We start from the raw sequence: 20,075 nt of genomic DNA, 5'->3' as shown, positions 1-20,075 counted from the left end.
CCATTCCCTTCTCCAGAGGGTCTTCTTGATCCAGGGATCAAACCTGGGTCTCCCACATTGCAAGCAGATTCTTTACCATCTGAACCACCAGAGAAGCCATGCAATAATGTTAACAGTTAAATTAGAACATCTTTCAAAATAATCTTAAATTTATAAAAATATTTTATGAGTTTTGTATTTGCAGTTTTTATTTTGATAAGTGAAAACTCTAACTTATTCAATATTAGCACGTGTCTATGGATCTAAAGAAATTATAAAAATATATTATCAACTTTTATTTTCATTAAGGTAGTCAAGCCTTGAGGCAATGGATTCTAGAAAATTTCAGAAATTTAACATTATATCTCTCTCAATAATATATATCCATCATATCAAGGGAAAATTTTAAAGAGATTGGATATAATGTTTGACATTCTAACTCTTTCTTGACATAACTGCCTTAATGGCAGCAAAAAGAGGTGTATTTTCACAATATCTTATAAAATGACTTAAATAATAACACTGTTTATTACTTACACAGCAAGCATTCTGGAGACAGGGATGTTCAAATTAATTACTTTATCTAAGAACAAGCAAGAGTTGACTCATTGGAAAAGACTGATGCTCGGAGGGATTGGGGGCAGGAGGAGAAGGGGATGACAGAGAATGAGATGACTGGATGGCATCACTGACTCAATGGACTTGAGTCTGGGTGAACTCCGGGAGTTGGTAATGGACAGGGAGGCCTGGTATTCTGCGATTCATGGGGTCGCAAAAAGTCAGACACAACTGAGCGACTGAGCTGAACAAAACTGAAGAACAATAGTTCTGGAAGTCCCAGAGAGAATCCCATGCATGCATTTATATGGCCTTGGCATGCATTTGTTAATTATATTAGACTTTAAACTAATTTCTTTTTATCTCTAGGTCTGGAGGAGGGACTTAATTTTCTTAAGGACATTACCATGCCTTATCTTGGAAATTCAGGACCTATTACTAAAGAAGAAAATACAGCATGTCTTTGGATTGAACACTGAGCAGTGTCTGAAACTTGAGATTATTTTGGAGACCTAAACCTAAATATTTTTTTTTAATTCTTGTTTTGTTTTTTTTTAATTTTGTAAATGAAGATTATTAACTGCTTGCTTTGGTTTAAAATAAAATTACTGCTTAATAAATCCAAATGATCTCACTTATTCCCTATTCTGGTACATAATTTACAAAAATATTTTAAGCCAATATATATATTTTTTAAGCTAGTGTATATATATATATATATATATATATATATATATATACACACATGTATGTATATAATATTTATGCTAATGAAAATAAATTTTAAAGCACTTTATTAAGATTTTCTCTCTTACAGTTGAAGTGGATGGTTGATTAATCTGGATGGAGATCTGATTAGTACTTTGGTAAGAATAAATGGATTTTTTCCCCTAAGGAGACTCTGACCCTGTCCAAGACAGGGTCCTCAACTGTGATGTCAACCTCACTCCAGATTGGCTGCCAGTAAAACACACATTACACATAACTGGCAATGCAGAAGAATTGTATAATCTTGAGCTTAATACTGCTAAAGATCTAACAAAATCTTGCCTGAGAAACATTTGGACAGTTGCATGAAAGATGGACAACATTACCCGTTCAGAGACATGGATTCTCTAAAAATCTACCTCTGTATGTAGCCAGACTGGCAGAAATTACTTTTATTGAACTTTGTGCTTTGTTGTGGTTCTGTAAAACATTACTGAGAAATGTTAAAACAAACAAACAAACAAAAAGTCCAGTGAAACACATCTCTGAGTTTATCTCAAGGATGTTGTTGAGGACACTGCTTACTACATTACAAAGTCTTTGGGGATCTACGGGGATATTTTTCTGGTTTAATACAAGGAATACTTTTGTTTTCATCCTTTAAATGCTTTACCTAAATTTGCCTGAAGCTTGAAATTTACTTTTATTTTATAAACACACATCTTTTTTTTTTAAAGGTTTTTGTTGTTTAGATCTTCCATCCCAAACTGGAAACAATATTTAAGTTGTGCTTGTGGGAATATTGTGTGTGTGTGTGTGCAAGTCATTCAGTTGTGCCAACTCTTTGTGACTCCATGGACTCTAGCCTGCCAGGCTCTTCTGTCCATGGGGATTCTCCAGGCCAGAATACTCTAGTGGGTAGCCCGTTCACTTCTTCAGGGGATCTTCCCAACCTAAGGATCGAACCCAGGTCTCCCACATTGCAGGTTTCTTTACTGTCTGAGCCACCAGGGAAGCCCTGTGGGAATATTAATGCATGTTAAATGAATTAAACATTTGCATGGGCACTGCCAGGCATCTGAGTGGCATCAGAAGTCCTGAAGTCACTTGGAAAGGATTATAGAGGATGGAATAGAGTCCTGAGGAGGGGTATGATCCTGAAGGGGCAGGATATGGCACTGGTGGTCCCCTGGCTCCTGGTGGAACAGTGCCCCCTGGAATAGGTGTTGCTGCTTCTGGTGCTTGGGAGGAGTAGAATCAGAGTATGGCCCTGGAGATGGATGTGGCATATTAGGGCTAGGATACTGCCCTCCCATTCTCAGTGCCCATAGTCCAGAATACGTGGTTCCCCATGGACCTAAAGGACCAGCCACATTTACATCTGTGTGTGCACCATATTGTTGTTGGCAGTTCTTGGAAAGACGCAAGTCCATGTAGGTTATGGCCCTGCTAACCCAGGACCTGGCACAGTTAGAGCTGGATAAGGACCCCCAGGTTGGGGTGTGATGGCCCAGAAGGAGGAAGGGGTGCCATGGATCCAGGAGGTGGTCTCGTGGGAGGCACAGAGGAAGACATTCTGTTGGTGTGGGTCCAAAATGCAGAGTGGAGGGTGTTACACTTGGTGGGGTCCAGACACATAGAAAGTGGAGTACTTGGGTTATTCCAAGGGTTTGAACACAGCCTGCCTTGAGGAGGTTGGCCAGGTTCGGTATTACTCACAGCAGAGGCTTTGGCAGGGTAGGTTCAGGTAGTGCATCTGCCAAGGAAAATTCATGAGACATTTTCCCGGCAGGATCTGAACCTGCAACATGATCTAAAAGCAACGGCTCCCAGGGAACTGGGTGCTGAAGAGCCGTCGCAGAGGTGCCTCTGGTAGAGGGGTGATGGGGTTGGGGGGATTCCTGGGGCGGGTAGGTAACAGCACCAGTAGCATCAGCGGCAGGCAGCTCTCCTTTAAACAAGTGTAAGTAAATGAATAGACTTAATTTTATTCCTATTATAAGAATTCTACTTTTTTTTTTGAATAGCAATGATGTTGATCTCTTTATTTATTTTTTAATATAAATTTATTTATTTTAATTGGAGGCTAATTACTTTACAATATTGTATTGGTTTTGCCATACATCATCATGAATCCGCCACGGGTGTTTTGCATGAATAAAACCGCTAATGTTGATGTGACAATGTTGGTGAGTTTTTCTCACTTATAGACTATGTCACTGCTGTTTACTACATTTTCTTGATCTCAAACACTATTGTATAGCTAATATTGGAATTGTCATTGTCAAAGCAAGGTTACACTTTTAAAAATCAACTGCAGTGTCTATAGGTTTCAGAGAACATAATGGTGTTTGGTATAAACATTTTAATTTCATGGCTGAGCAAAATGAGATTTATTACTCTTAAAGTCATATTTTATGGAGAAATGATTACATTTCAGAAAACAATTCTATAATCCCAGGGAAACATAATTATAGACATTGTCTTAAAATTGTCATATTGCTACCTACTTTACTTTCTAGAAATTAATAAACAAGCTCTATAACTGTACCTGAAGGATACAGAGAGTTAAACAATGCACTAAAGTTAGCTCTGGTGGATAAATATTAGCTTTTTCACATATGAATGATACTTGTCAAATAGAAAAACAAAACTTGTAGACAAAAATAAAACTTTGAAATTGTATTTGTAAGATGATTAAGTAGTGCTAGTACTGAAGTGCGTAGATGAAGTTTTTTAAATCTATTTTGGTGATTACTCTGAGTTTTTATTGTAACTTCTTGATGGATAGTTGTTATTTAATATTTTCAGTAAATAAAATAAAAGTCATTTTTGATAGTTTGCAGCAAAATAAAATAAATTACTTTATTTTATTAACATCTTGGCTGGAAACAATTTCTTTATCTTCAAACTACAATCAGCTCCTAAATATGCATGTATTTGCAGATACATATATACACATATGATGCTTATCATTTCTTTAGTATATATTTAATTTGAAATGTATTTCCTGGTGCACCAGCCCCAAGCATCCAGTATTGTGCATCGAACCTGGACTGGCGACACTGGGATGACCCAGAGGGAGGGTATGGGGAGGGAGGAGGGAGGAGGGTTCAGGATGGGGAACACAGGTATACCTGTGGCGGATTCATTTCGATATTTGGCAAAACTAATACAATATTGTAAAGTTTAAAAATAAAATAAAATTTAAAAATGAAAAAATATATATATTTCCTTAGGTAATGCTGCTGCTGCTGCTAAGTCGCTTCAGTCATGTCCGACTCTGTGCAACCCCATAGACGGCAGCCCACCAGGCTCCTCTGTCCATGGGATTCTCCAGGCAAGAACACTGGAGTGGGTTGCCATTTCCTCTTCCAATGCATGAAAGTGAAAAGTCAAAGTGAAGTCGCTCAGTCGTGTCCAACTCTTCGTGACCCCATGGACTGCAGCATACCAGGCTCCTCCGCCATGGGATTTTCCAGGCAAGAGTACTGGAGTGGGGTGCCATTGCCTTCTCCACCTTAGGTAATACTTATCATTTTAAATGATATATGTTACCCACCTAAATTACTTCGAACTCTAGGTTAGATGTTACAGTTGTTCAGTCACTAAGTCATGTCTGACTATTTGCAACCCCATGGACTACAGCATGCCAGATTTCCCTGTCCTTCACCAACTCCCAGAGTTTAATCAAGCTCATGTCCATTGAGTCAACAATGCTAATCAACCAACTCATCCTGTCCTCCCCTTCTCCTGCCTTCAATCATTCCCAGCATCAGAGTCTTTTCCAATGACTCAACTCTTCATATCAGGTGGCCAAAGTGTTGGAGTTTCAGCTTTAGCAACAGTCCTTCCAATGAATATTCAGAGATAATTTCCTTTAGGATTGACTGGTTTGATCTCTTTGCAGTCCAAAGTACTCTCAAGAGTCTTCTCCAGCACCACAATCTGAAAGCATCACTTCTTCAGTGCACAGCCTTCTCTATGGTCCAATTCTCACAACTGTTCCTGTGAAATTAAAAGACACTTTCTCCTTGCAAGGAAAGCTTTGACAAAATTAGACAGCATTTTAAAAAACAGAGACATCACTTTGCCAGCAAAGGTCTGTAGAGTCAACCTATGGTTTTTCCAGTAGTCATGTACAGATGTGAGAGATGTTGCAGACATAAAATTAATTGGAATATACAGGCCACCAATACCCAATAAATTAAATAGAAGAGAGAAGCATGAATAAGTGGCCAGAATGGATGTTATGAAGGATGGTTCATGTGATAAATACAAGGTTCTGTGTGAGTAAAAGCATCAGTGTTTTTGGATGTCTTCCAGATGATAAAGGGTATGTAAAAGTAAAATATAATACAGGTTTGTTATATCTAAGAATGTGGAAGATGTCCTTTACAGCTTGAACATTAACTTTGAATAAGGGTGTTGTCAGACCAAGTGAAGTGAAAATAGCTCAGTCATGTCCTACTCTTTGTGACCCCGTGGACTATACAGTTCATGGAATTCTCCAGGCCAGAATACTGGAGTGGGTGGCCTTTCCTTTCGCCAGGGCATCTTTCCAGCCCAGGGATTAGACTCAGGTCTCCCACACTGCAGGTGGATTCTTTACCAGATGAGCCATAAGGGAAACCCAAGAATACTGGAGTGGGTAGCCTCTCCCTTCTCCAGTGGAGTGGTAAAACCAAACACAGATGTAAAAGGAATTATGCTCTAGGATACTGGTGATTCTGTCATTAAGTTTACACAACAGTGAGAGAAATGAGGAATCACAAATGCATTTTAGAAGCCCACAAGAGCTGCAGTGTAAAACATGAATGGATGGACACAAAACAGAGAAAGGGAAAACTGTTTAAGAATATGTGCTAATAATCCAAGAAATAAACTATAGTCTGTTATATATCACTGGCTTACAATTCACCATTCAAAAAAGTGAAGATCATGGCTTCTGGTTCCATCACTTCATGGCAAATAGATGGGGGAAAACTGGAAACAGTGGCGGATTTAATTTTATTGGGCTTCAAAATTGCTGCAGATGGTGATTGCAACCACAAAATTAAAAGGCTTCTTGGAAGAAAAGCTACGACAAACCTAAACAGAGTATTAAAAAGTAGAGACATCACTTTGCTGACAAAGGCCTGTATAGTTGAATCTATGGTTTTTCCAGTAATCATATATAGATGTTAGAATTCTGAGGGATGAAAAATTGATGCTTTCGAATTGTGGTTCTGGAGAAGTCTCTTGAGAGTCCCTTGGACAGCACTGACTGGAGATCAAACCGGTCAATCCTAAGGGAAATCAGCCCTGAATATTCACTGGAAGGACTGATGCTGAAGCTCAAGCTCCAATAGTTTGTCCACCTGATGCAAAGAGCAAACTTATTGGAGAAGACCCAGATGCTGGGAAAAATTGAGGGCAAGAGGAAAAGGGGACAACAGAGGATGAGATGGTTGGATGCCATCACTGAATCAATGGAGATGAGTTTGAGCAAACCCTGGGGGATAGTGAAGGACAGGGAAGCCTAGCATGCTTCAGTTCATGGCATTGCAAAGAATCATGCATGATTTAGCGACTGACCAACAGAAACGATACTGGCAATGAGGAAGGGAAAAAGTAGACAGGCTTGGGAGTTATTTAGGGGGTAAAATTATTTTAAAAAATTAAAATTAATTGAATATGCAGTGAAGTGAAGTGTTAGTCATTCTGTCACGTCCGACTCTTTGTGACCCCATGGACTGTAGCCCTCCAGGCTTCTCTGTCCATGGGATTCTTCAGCAAGAATACTGGATTCGGTTACCATTCCTTTCTCCAAAGGAAAATACAGTGGCTGAGGGAAATATATGAATAAAAGATGTATTTTAATTACTGATTTAATCATATAAATGAATGGAAGATCATTCAATGAAATAAGAAACACAGAAGCACATAACAATCTTGCCGAAGATAGGATTAGGGGTTCAGTTTGGGGCCTGCTGAGTTAAAGAGAATTGAATATAGTTAGGCATAAATTATACCAAATGATTTCATTTATTTGCAGACACTGAGAACTGATATCAGTTGTGAAATATAGGATAGATAAAAGGAAGATAGTAAAAACAGCTGTAAATCAAAAATAAATTCTGCAGATCTGCTATACATCACAGTGTCTATGTTACAGTTAATACTGTGTTGATTTTGTTTAGTTGCTCAGTCATGTCTGACTCTTTGTGACCCTATGGACAGCAGCATGCCAGGCCTCCTTGTCCCTCATTATCGCCAATAGTTTGCCCAAGTTCATGCTCATTGTATCATTGATGTTGTCCAGCCATCTCATGCTTTTGATGCCCTATTTTCCTTCTGCCCTTGATCTTCCCCAGCATCAGGGACTTTTCCAATGAATCGTCTGTTCCCATGAGATGACCAAAATACTGGAGCTTTAGCTTCAGCATCAGTCGTTCCCGTGAATATTCAGGGTTGCTTTCCGTTAAGATCAACTGGTTTGATGTCTTTGTTGTCCAAGGGACTTTCAGGAGTCTTCTCTAGTACCACAGTTCGAAGGCATCAATTCTTCGGTGTTTCACCTTCTTTATGGTCCAGCTCTCACAACCATACATGACCACTGGGAAGGCCATAGCCTTTACTATACAGACCATAAGTCTATTATGGATTATAGTCCATAAGTCTATTATTACTAGAAGCAAAATTTAAATGGCTTATCCTTTGTATTTTACTCAAGGCTTTCAATGAAATTAACAAATATAATTATTTGTACTCATTACATTTCTTTGATTTCTTATTTTGTGATATTTAATACATGTGCTATTATAATGAAAGATCATCAAATGTATTAGAATACTGAAAATTCAAGTTGATTTATTTTAGGCCATGAAAACTAAGGCAGAAATTGCAACCACTATTATTATGAAGTACAGAAATTGATCTGTACTTGATAATTGATAGTACAGGGAGTTGAAATCATTATCACAGTGCTAACAGACTAACAGCGATAAGGAAATAAACTGTGGTGGAAGTTTTATTAAAAATAGATTGTGCCTTTGCATTTTAGTAGAAGGCTTATGTTAATAAAGTTGTTTTAGTTAGAAAACTTAAAAAGAATTTATTCAAAGAGTAATAAAATCAGTAGCAGCCAAGGTTATTCTTGGCTGAAAAATGTTTATATCTTAAAATTTAAGTTTTTAGTTTAAAAGTTACATATAGAGGGATAGATGGAGATACACATATCAACAGCAATATGATTATAAATATAGATATAGGAAGCTACATTAAAACATGTAATTTATAACAATCTCTAGATTTAGAAAATGAATTGATGATAGAATGTGCAATTGATTTCTTTAAAACAAAAAGCGTAAGCAAATACAGTATATGATTACAGCCTTCTCATGGTGAAGGGGCTTGTGTAATTCAATGAAGTTATGAGACATACTATGCTTTGCCACCCAAGAAAGATGTGTCATAGTGAAAAGTTCTGACTAAACTGGGTCCACTGGTGGAGGAAATGGCAAACCATTCCAGTATTCTTGCTGCAAGAATACCATGAACAGTATGAAAAGGCAAAAGATATGACAGAAGAGCCTGGTATGTTATAGTCCATGGGGTTGCAGAGAGTTGGACATGACTTAGTGACTGAACAACCTATTCAAGGAGTGAGATTTGCTCTCTGTTACATTACTTCTGCTTTTAACTATCCCAAGACTGCTTACTGCACAAATATTATGGGCAAAGTGATATTTTTTTGTTGTTGCCCTTGCACAAGCTTTTGAAAGATTGAAGAATAAAATGTAAGTAAGACAGAGGCAATGAAATTCAGCTAACTATACCAGCACAAGCAGCTGGAAATAAGAAAAGCAATACTAAAGGCAGGAAGAATCAGTGATTGATATCCTTGTTGGAAAGATGGATGTGATCAGGCTGAGAGATTCCGTCTAAAATTGAATTTCCTGCTACTCAAGCAGCTTAATTTCATTTATTTTTTAAACAATATGACCTTGCAGAAGGTGTTTCAAAATATTATTTTATCTTTTTAAGTTTATAATTAAAATATGAAGGATTTTTTTCCTTGCTTAATTTTGTGTTGTTTTTCTTTGTGCTCTGAGTTGAAAGGAGATAAGCTTTATGTTCCTCACTTAGTGTCCATATATCCAGTATATGTCTTGGGTTGAAAACACAACAAACATACCTCTCTCTTTGAAGTTTCCATTTGTCTCTCTTTCTCATATTTTCAACACAGGTAACTCCTGAGAAGACTAAGTGACATAATAGGAGATCAGCAGGAAATGTAAGCTCCATGTTCTGTGTTAATGCATCAAATGTGCCAGCATTAAGATGAGGAATGACTTCCTGGTATGATGATTAGAATGTGTTTTCAGAAAGAAAACAGCCCTGTGTGAATTACATTTCTTGCTTAGAGACCAAATGCAGAAATTAAATTGTATTGTTAATGTACTTTCCACAGAGACATAAAAATCTGCTTTCTGTTTTCATAGCATAATATTATAGGCTGTTAATGAATTCTTCTTTGCTTATCTTTGCCAATCCTGTGGGATGTCTTAAGTTGAAAATTACATACTGATTAGTGAAGGAAGCTGAGTTAAGTACTAAGGAGTGCTTTCAGAATCTATATAATTAAATGATCACAGACCAAGAGTTAAGCACTAGAGGGAATATTTACACTATTTTTTGGTGATGACACAAAATCTGTTATACAGAAGATAAAGAAAACATGAAGCAACATTTGATTTCTACAGTTATTCACTTGAGACTGGTTATATAAATAGATATTCTTGGGCACCCCTATAAAAGTTAAAACATAGGAATCAATCTTTGAGAGACTTCCAAAATTGCATTTGTTCATTAAATGTGTTCATTGAGTGCCAAACACGTTTGATGTAGATTATAGCAAGATACGGCCATTACTTTCAAAGATACTAAGTATTGTGGGGCAGGAGAGTAGGTTAACAATAAAATGAACAAAATCAAGCAAGGCTTAACTGACAGTTTTTATATAAGAGCATTAAGAGGATAAAGGTATGACTTTAGGTGAAAAGAAGAAAAAATAGGAGAAATGTATGCTTTTTAGAAAAGGTACTTTTTTTTTTTTTTTTTGTACTGTGCATCTGCCAGAAGAGTATGCAATTTACTGAAATTAAGACTTGGGGAAAAAGCAAATTTTGACAGTTGGAACAAAAGATTCCTCTGTGGTATGCTTAATTGCACACATCTACTAAATATCAAAGGTGAACCCCGGACCCAAAGACAATCAATCAACAGATTGATCATGATCAATGATCTATTCTACCAAGAGGTTAGTCTTCCTAACTGAGCTGACCTATCTAGAAAAGTGAAAAAGTGAGTGTTAGTGGCTTAGACATGTCTGAGTCTTTATTTATTGTACTTACTTAAATTTATTGTACTTCAAAATTGTTTATTCTATAAAGCACTCCAAATGCATTCATGTCCCCTGCACCATGAAATACACTAAAAAACAGGATAGATGATTCAAAAAGGCATACTCAGAAATGGTGTCATTTCATGTAAATGTGCTTTGACTAAACAAGTAAAATTCCTATTTTTGGAATTTTTAGAGGTTATTTAATTGAATGTTTCTTTTATAATTGAAATGACTCATAAAACTCAAGGTATAAGCTTAATGTCTATTAAGAATCATATGCATTTTCTGGTCCTGTGTTGACTATAATTAATGTGTCTTCATAACTTGGACTATCAGATTTTTAGAAATATGAATTAGTTGAGGATCAAAATCTATGATTCCCTGCACTTCCTTTCACAGATTCTATAACACCTCAGAGGTGAAGTGGGTGGAATGTGACCACTTTTGTAGCTACAATTTCACATTGGGAGACTGCTTTTTTCCTTTTTTTTTACTTCCTCAATTAAATTGAGAAATTACAAAGCAGCAAAATGTTGCAGCTAATCCTCTGGGAGAAAAATTATATGCATATAAAATAAAATATACTGCCTTTTTCATGAACAGTGTGTGAGCTATTTGAAAATTTTATGCTATTAGCACTTTCAATATGTCATTAACCTAGAAAATAAGAGGGAATAATGAAAGTCATTAAAAGCAGTTGAGTGGCCTGCTGTAGCCTGGCCAATAAGAGAATAAAGAATGAGAAACAGAACACGACATTCTATTACATTACAATCTGGCAGGACTTTGTGTACAATGTGTGTGTGTGTGTATATATATATATATATATATATATATAAATATAAATTTTTCTGCCTCCATACTATGCTTTTTATGTATATAGGACAAAAGAAGGTTTTTAAACAGAATTGCCAAGTTCTAGACATAAAAAATGTCAGCTAAATCTAAAATGAAGGTCATTATTCTAAATTTGAAGCACACTCTGTGTATCTTCCTAAAACCTATTCTGTCACAGCCTTCTAAACTACTGTGTTCAGGCAAATTTTGAGTTTAGAAGAACAATCGTGAACAAAGATGATGAGGAAAAAAAATTTTATACAATGGCTACTTTCGCTCTGACTCCAAAATTTATGTACTTATCATTGTGTTATGAGACAAAAGACATTTTATTTCTTTTGGGTACCACCCACAAAAGCCAAACTTCTTTTCCTTGACTATAGATTCACCTCAGCTAAGACCACCCCTAGAAACTCTCAGAATCATCTGATTTTAAGCTAACTTTGATATAAACTAATTAGAATTTTTTACTATTCCTTAGAACTTACCAGCTTTTTGTGGGTATTAAATTGATGGCATACTCAAGATTCCCACTGAATTCCTAAGCAATTTAGGACAAATGCATGGAAGATTATGTTCTTTTTGGTTTGGTAAACTTTGGTTCTGTTTCTCTAAAGAAATCTAGTTGTTGTTTACTCGCTTATCATGTTCATCTTGTGGCAACCCCATGGACTGCAGCATCCCAGGCATCCCTGTCCTTCACCGTCTCCAGCAGCTTGCTCAAACTCATGTCCATTGAGTCAGTGATGCCATTCAAACATCTCATTCTCTGTCATCTCCTTCTTCTCCTGCCTTCAATCTTTCCAACTCTAATATAAGAGTTAAAATAGACATATGGAGAAAATTACAAGACAAAGGCAAAGGCAATGGAAGTAAACAGAAGTAAGACTTTAAAAATAGTAATAATAATAATGTTATTTATTTCTTTATTTACTTTTTGCTGTGTTGAGTCTTTGTTGCTGTGTAAGCTTTTCTCTAATTGCCATGAGTGGAGGCTCCTCTCTAGCTGTGGTGTATGGGCTTCTAATTGCAGCAGATTTTCTTGTGAGGCACAGGCTCTTGGGAATGTGTGTTTCAGTAGCTGCAGCACACGGACTCTAGAGCACAGACTCAATAGTTGTGGTGCATGGGTTTATTTTTCCTGTGTGGCATGTGGGATATTCTTGGGCCAGGGATTAAGCCCATGTTTCTTGCATTGGTAGGCAGATTCATTATCACTGAGCCACCAGGGAAACTCAGGGGTAAGATCTTAAAGTGCTGATGATTCAAGAACAGAAATGGGATTGTTTAGAAAGGAATACTGTATATACTGGGCTTCCTAGGTGGCACTGGTTGTAAAGAACCTGTCAGCCAATGCATGAAACATCAGGGACTTGGGTCCGATCCTTGGGTTAGGAAGGTAACCTTGAAGAGGTCCTAACAACCAACTCCAGTATTCTTGCTTGGAGAACCTCATGGAGAGAGGAGCCTGGCAGCTTTTGCTCCATAGGATCTCAGAGAGTCAGACAGGAATGAAGTGACTTAGTATGTACCCGCTATACTGTAATAACTTGTTATCAGGTACAAGAGGTCATGGGAAAATAGTGTTAGAGTTGAGACCTAAGCTGATCTATACAAAATTTTCTTCCTTAACAAGGCAGCTGTTTTGACAACTTTCTAACAATAGACATTGACTCTATACTAGATATCCTCCAGTTCTTATTTTCAAAATGGGAAATATTAGGAAATTAAATATATGCATGTTCTCAGTCACTCAGTTGTGTCAGATTCTTTGTGGCCCCATGGACTGTAATCTTGCCAGTTTCCTCTGTCCATGGGATTCTACAGGCAAGAATACTGGAGTGAATTGCCATTCCTTCCTCCATATATATGCATATATACACATATACCTTACATAACAATTGTTTATTCAGATACTGTTTGAAATAGTGATTCTTGAAATTTCGGGGTTTTCTTGTTATTTTGTTGAAATAATTTTACTTATAAGGCAAGTTAAATAATTTTGAGAAATGAAATTCTACCATCATAGTTTCAAATAAAACACCTCTCAATTTACTTAATAAAAAAGTTTTTGGCAGACAATATTGTATGAAAAATTTTGAACAACATGCTATATTCTGAAAAACTCAAAAAATGTGTGTGTGCATGTATATGTGCACACAAATGCTGAATAAAAGTTATATTCATGTCAGGCAATTACATAATTGTAATTATAGGAGAATAATTTTATCATGAAAGATCCCTGATTTTAGTACTGAATCTTCATATTTCTCCAGGAAAATTCAATCACCTGATTCTACCACTTTTCCTTTACATCCTTCTTCACTGCTCACTACCATTAGCAACTATCAGCTTCTTTCTTTGGCAAATCAATGCACATATTTAAAATTAGATTTTATATGCCAATTTATTTATTTTAAACTTTGTGTTTATTACTTATATAAAATCTAGTGTTTAAACAATACATTTCATTATCTTTGAAAATCATTTGGGGATCTTGTCTTGAAATAGAAGACATGGTTATTTTTTCCCCATTAAACTTATGGTTCTCCACCTAGTTTGACTTAGTGGCAGTTTACATGATTAATTTAAGTCCTTAAGAGAAAATAGAAGATACAGAATCTAGCTCTTTTCTTTATTTCTTTTCTCTTACAGAAATAGGATAAAAATCTTTACTACATGTATCAATAAAGATTCTCCAGAGAAATAGTAGGATAGATATGATAATAAATTATCATTGTTATTATATAAAGTAATAAATCTCTTTAGATACAGAGATTTATTATAAGAAATTGGCTCACAAGATTTTGAAAGCTGGCAAGTTCCAAGGTCTATAGGATGAGTCAGCAGCTGGAGACATTATTTTCAATGGTGAAAAACTGAAAGTATTCCTCCTAAGATCAGGAACAAGACAAGGGTGTCCACTTTCACCACTATTATTCAACAGCAATCAGAAAAAGAAAAAGAAATAAAGGGAATCCAGATCAGAAAAGAAGTAAAGCTCTCACTGCTTGTTGATGACATGATACTGTACATAGAGAACCCTAAAGATAGTATCAGAAAGTTGCTAGAGCTAATCAGTGAATTTAGCAAAGTTGCAGGATAGAAAATCAATACACAGCAATCACTTGCGTTTCTATACAATAACAACGAAAAATAAGAAAGAGAAATTAAGGAATCAATCCCATTCACCATTGCAACAAAAATGATTAAATATCTAAGAATAAACTTACATAAGGAGACAAAATAACTGTACACAGGAAATTATAAGAGACTAATGAAAGAAGCCAAAGGTGACATAAATAGATGGAGAAATAGTCCATGTTCCTGGGTAGGAAGAATCAATATTGTGAAAATGACTATACTACCAAATGCAATTTATAGATTCATGTGATCCCTATCAGATTACCAATGGCATTTTTCACAGGACTAGAACAAAAATATCACAAGCCATATGGAAACACAAAACAGCCTGAATAACAAAAGCAGTCTTGAGAAAGAAAAATGGATCTGGAGGAATCAACCTTCAAACTTCAGATTATACTACAAAGCTACAGTCATCAAGACAGTATGACACTGGCACAAAAACAGAAATATAGACCAATGGAGCAAGATAGAAAGCCCAGAAATAAACCCATGCACCTATGGGTACCTTATTTTTGACAAAGGAGGCAAGAATATGCAATCAGGCAAAGACAGTCTCTTTAAAAAATCGTGCTGGGAAAATTAGACAACTGCATGTAAAAGAATGGAATTAGATCACTTCCTAATACCACACCCAAAGATAAACTGAAAATGGATTAAAGTCCTAAACTATAAAATTCTTAGAGGAAAACATAGGCAGAATACTCAATGACATAAATCAAAACAATATCCTCTATGACCCACCTCCTAGAATAATGGAAATAAAAGCAAAAGTAAACAAGTGGGACCTGATTAAGCTTAAAAGCTTTTGCACAGCAAAAGAAACTATAAGCAAGATGAAAAGACAACCCTCAGAATGGGAGAAAATAATAGAAATGAAAAAACTGACAAAGAACTATTTTCCAAAATATGCAAGCAGCTCACAATTCAATGCCAGAAAAACAAACAACCCAATAACAAAATGAGAAAAAAGACCTAAACAGACATTTCTCCAAAGAAGACATACAGATGGCTAACAAACACATGAAAAGATGCTCAACATCTCTCGTTATTAGAGAAATGCAAATCAAAACCACAATGAGCTATCACCTCACACTGGTCAGAACGGCCATCATCAAAAAGTCTGCAAATGATAAATGCAGGAGAGGGTGTGGAGAAAAAGGAACATTCTTGCACTGTTGGTGGGAACATAAATTGATACAGCCACTATGGAAGACTGTCTGGAGATTCCTTAAAACTCTAGGTAGGAATAAAATCACCATATGACCCAGCAATCCCACTCCTAGGCATATACCCTGAGAAAACCAAAATTGAAAAAGACACATGTATCCCAATGCTCATTGCAGCACTATTTACAATAGCTAGAACATGGAAGTAACCTAGATGTCCATCGACAGATGAATGGATAAAGCTGTGGTCATATACACAATGGGATTTCACTCAGCTATAAAAAGGAATGCATTTGAGTTAGTTCTGATGAGGTGGATGAACCTAGAACCTATTATAGAGAGTGAAGTGAGTCAGAAAGAGAAAGATAAATATTGTATTTTAACCTATATATATGGAATCTAGAAAAATGGTACTGAAGAATTTATTTACAGGGAAGCAGTGGGGAAACAGACATAGAGAATACACTTATGGACATGAGGAGAGAGGAGGAGAGAGTGAGATGTATGGAAAGAGTAACATGGAAATTTACATTATGATATGTAAAATAAATAGCTAATGGGAATTTGCTGTATGGCTCAGGAAACACAAACAGGGGCTCTGTATCTATCTAGAACAGTGGGGTGGGGCAGAAGATGGGAGGGAGGTTTAAACAGGAGAGGGTATATGAATAGATGGGCTCGATAAAGGACAGAAATGATATGGATCTAACAGAAGCAGAAGATATTAAGAAGAGGTGGCAAGAATACACAGAAGAACTGTACAAAAAAGATCTTCATGACCCAGATAATCACGATGGTGTGATCACTGACCTAGAGCCAGACATCCTGGAATGTGAAGTCGAGTGGGCCTTAGAAAGCATCACTATGAACAAAGCTAGTGGAGGTGATGAAATTCCAGTTGAGCTATTTCAAATCCTGGAAGATGATGCTGTGAAAGTGCTGCACTCAATAGGCCAGCAAATTTGGAAAACTCAGCAGTGGCCACAGGACTGGAAAAGGTCAGTTTTCATTCCAATCCCAAAGAAAGGCAATGCCAAAGAATGCTCAAACTACTGCATGATTGTACTCATCTCACATGCTAGTAAAGTAATGTTCAAAATTCTCCAAGCCAAGCTTCAAAATATGTGAACCGTGAACTTCCAGTTGTTCAAGCTGGTTTTAGAAAAGGCAGAGGAACCAGAGATCAAATTGCTACCATCTGCTGGATCATGAAAAAAGCAAGAGAGTTCCAGAAAAACATCTATTTCTGCTTTATTGACTATGCCAAAGCCTTTGACTGTGTGGATCACAATAAACTGTGGAAAATTCTGCAAGAGGTGGGAATAGCAGACCACCTGACCTGCCTCTTGAGAAATCTGTATGCAAGTCAGGAAGCAACAGTTAGAACTGGACATGGAACAACAGACTGGTTCCAAATAGGAAAAGGAGTATGTCAAGGCTATATATTGTAACCCTGCATTTTTAACTTATATACAGAGTACATCATGAGAAACACTGGGCTGGAAGAAGCAGAAGCTGGAATCAAGATTGCCGGGAGAAATATCAATAACCTCAGATATGCAGATAACACCACTTTTATGGCAGAAAGTGAAGAGGAACTAAAAAGCCTCTTCATGAAAGTGAAAGTAGAGAGTGGAAAAGTTGGCTTAAAGCTCAACATTCAGAAAACGAAGATCATGGCAACTGGTCCCATCACTTCATGGGAAATAGATGGGGAAACAGTGGAAACTGTCAGACCTTATTTTTTGGGCTCCAAAATCACTGCAGATGGTGACTGCAGCCATGAAATTAAAGACACTTACTCCTTGGAAGGAAAGTTATGACCAACCTAGATAGCATATTCAAAAGCAGAGACATCACTTTGCCAACAAAGATCCCTCTAGTCAAGGCTATGGTTTTTCCAGTGGTCATGTATGGATGCGAGAGTTGGACTGTGAAGAAGGCTGAGCGCCAAAGAATTGATGCTTTTGAATTGTGGTGTTGGAGAAGACTCTTGAGAGTCCCTTGGACTGCAAGGAGATCTAACCAGTCCATTCTGAAGGAGATCAGCCCTGGGATTTCTTTGGAAATAATGATGCTAAAACTGAAACTCCAGTACTTTGGCCACCTCATGTGAAGAGTTGACGCATTGCAAAAGACTCTGATGCTGGGAGGGATTGGGGGCAGGAGGAGAAGGGGACGACAGAGGATGAGATGGCTGGATGGCATCACTGACTCGATGGACGTGAGTCTGGGTGAACTCCTGGAGTTGGTGATGGACAGAGAGGCCTGGCATGCTGTGATTCATGGGGTCCAAAGAGTCGGACACGACTGAGCAACTGAACTGAACTGATTGCTGATTCATTTTGAGATTCAACAGAAAACAACAAAATTCTGTAAATCAATTATACTTCAAAAATAAAAAGTAAAATAAAATTATAGAATGGAGAGCAAAGTAATATTTATAATATAAATTTAAGAAAATCATCAGAATGCAGATGGTATTTGAAGATGTAGGTGAAACTAAGATAGATTAATATTGGCAACAGTAGACACAGAGGAGAGTTAGAAGAGATCAAGACCCATGTCTTTCTCACCCATTTTAATTGCAACCTTTTCTTTTCATGTGTAATTTAGGTACTTTTCTACATTATGTACACTATGATGTATAACATGCATCAGTTACATAAACTCATCAAATATATATATTAATAGATGAATAGAAAATGTGTCATTACAAATGGAGTACAACTTAAAAATAACATCAAAAATATATGTGGCCAGGAACTTCAGAAAAAGAAACCACCAGAAGTTTCCTAATGTGCCAAAGAATCAGAGTTGAAAGGAGGTCAGAAATGGCCTTTTCCAATTTGTTGAAATTTGGAAAAGAAATGTTGGACTGCCTCAAGTTAGTTATTATTAATATTTAGTGAAATGTGATTAGGGCACTAGCTCAGATCTTTTGACTCCTAGGCCAATATTTCTTCTATTCCACTGAGCATTAAATAGATATCTGAAGATATAAAAATTATTTTAAAGCCAGAAATAATTTTGGTAATTAAAGTAGGAATAATTAATAATTAATTTGAAGTTTGATAGCCAAATGCAATTTTTATTTTATGAATATATATTTTTCACATATTTTCTTCATTAAAACATAGTTCTTAGACTCTAATTGTGAAACAACTGTGAAGATTTTTCTGAAGTATTTTAATGCTCACAATAAGTTTTGTGGGTTGACTACATTCTATCCTGTGTACAAGATACTTTTTTTTTTTAATATCCTCTACTTTAAATTTAACATTAAAATTGCTTTCTGAATTCTATTTTACATGCTAAAGAAATAGAATTAGTGTCTTAAAAACTATGAATTCTGCATGGGTGTGGATGAAAAATAAATGGACATGGTTCATATGAAAGTAACTGATATACCAAACACTATAAATAGAAAATAAAGTGCACAGAAGCTCAGAAGAATTGATTTATGTGGATTTTCAGCTGAATAACAAGATAATGTGACAACATCACACATAAGTCATTGCTAAAACATTTAAACATTCCAGTTTTCCACCACTGAATATATAAGTAGTGATTAAATAAACAGGCAACATAAAACTTCTTAATGCCAACATCTGTACAATGTTAAAACTACTTTAGATGTGAATTTTTGAAGGTGTGCAGAGCCATACTGAAAGAAATATGTTGTTAGCCATAGCATGACTTTTTATCTGGTCTTTGATCCTTCTTACTGCAGGTGAAACTGGGTTTTGTTCTGATGGGCAGGGCCATGCTCAGTAAATCTTTAATCCAATTTTCTGTTGATGGTCAGGGCTGTGTTCCCTCCCTGTTGTTGACCTGAGACCAAACTATGGTGGAGGTAATGAAGATAATGGCATCATCCAGGGTAGTAGATTATTTTCCTGTGGAATAATGACACAAATATATGTTTTGTTTTATTTCATGTTGCTGGCTTTATTTGTCATGGGTTTTCTATCACTAAACTACAGAATTGGTCAAAAGTAAGAAAAAAAAATTCAAAAATATTAGCATCTCATTCAATGTTTGTCTTAACAGTTTCTCTGAAGAATTTATCTAGGCCTATTGACACATACACCTCACAAAAAATGATAATGATTACCTAATGCTATCTGCAGTGATTTCCTCTTATTGTAGAAGTTATTTGATAACTACATTTTAAATATGTGAAAATAGACTTCAAAAAGGATATGGGAATTTTTCACATAATACAGTGAATCCTTAGTGAATTTCCATACTGAAGATATTAATTCTATATTCTTTGATGAGCTAAT

The 20,075-nt window shown here is 36.3% G+C and overlaps 1 pseudogene; it reads right to left on the bottom strand.

The window, feature by feature from the left end:
• Positions 1 to 2,293: 2,293 nt before the first annotated feature.
• Positions 2,294 to 3,026, bottom strand: LOC147350171 (MAPK-interacting and spindle-stabilizing protein-like pseudogene; annotated as a pseudogene).
• Between the last annotated feature and the right edge of the window lie 17,049 nt (positions 3,027 to 20,075).

Source organism: Bos grunniens, chromosome 20 (genome assembly GCF_055505025.1).
Source record: "Bos grunniens cultivar Pamir isolate PY7600 chromosome 20, Bosgru_T2T1.0, whole genome shotgun sequence".
Classification (NCBI taxonomy): domain Eukaryota; kingdom Metazoa; phylum Chordata; class Mammalia; order Artiodactyla; family Bovidae; genus Bos; species Bos grunniens.
The sequence above is the reverse complement of the archived record's forward strand: the minus strand, read 5'-3'. Positions and strand labels throughout refer to the sequence as shown.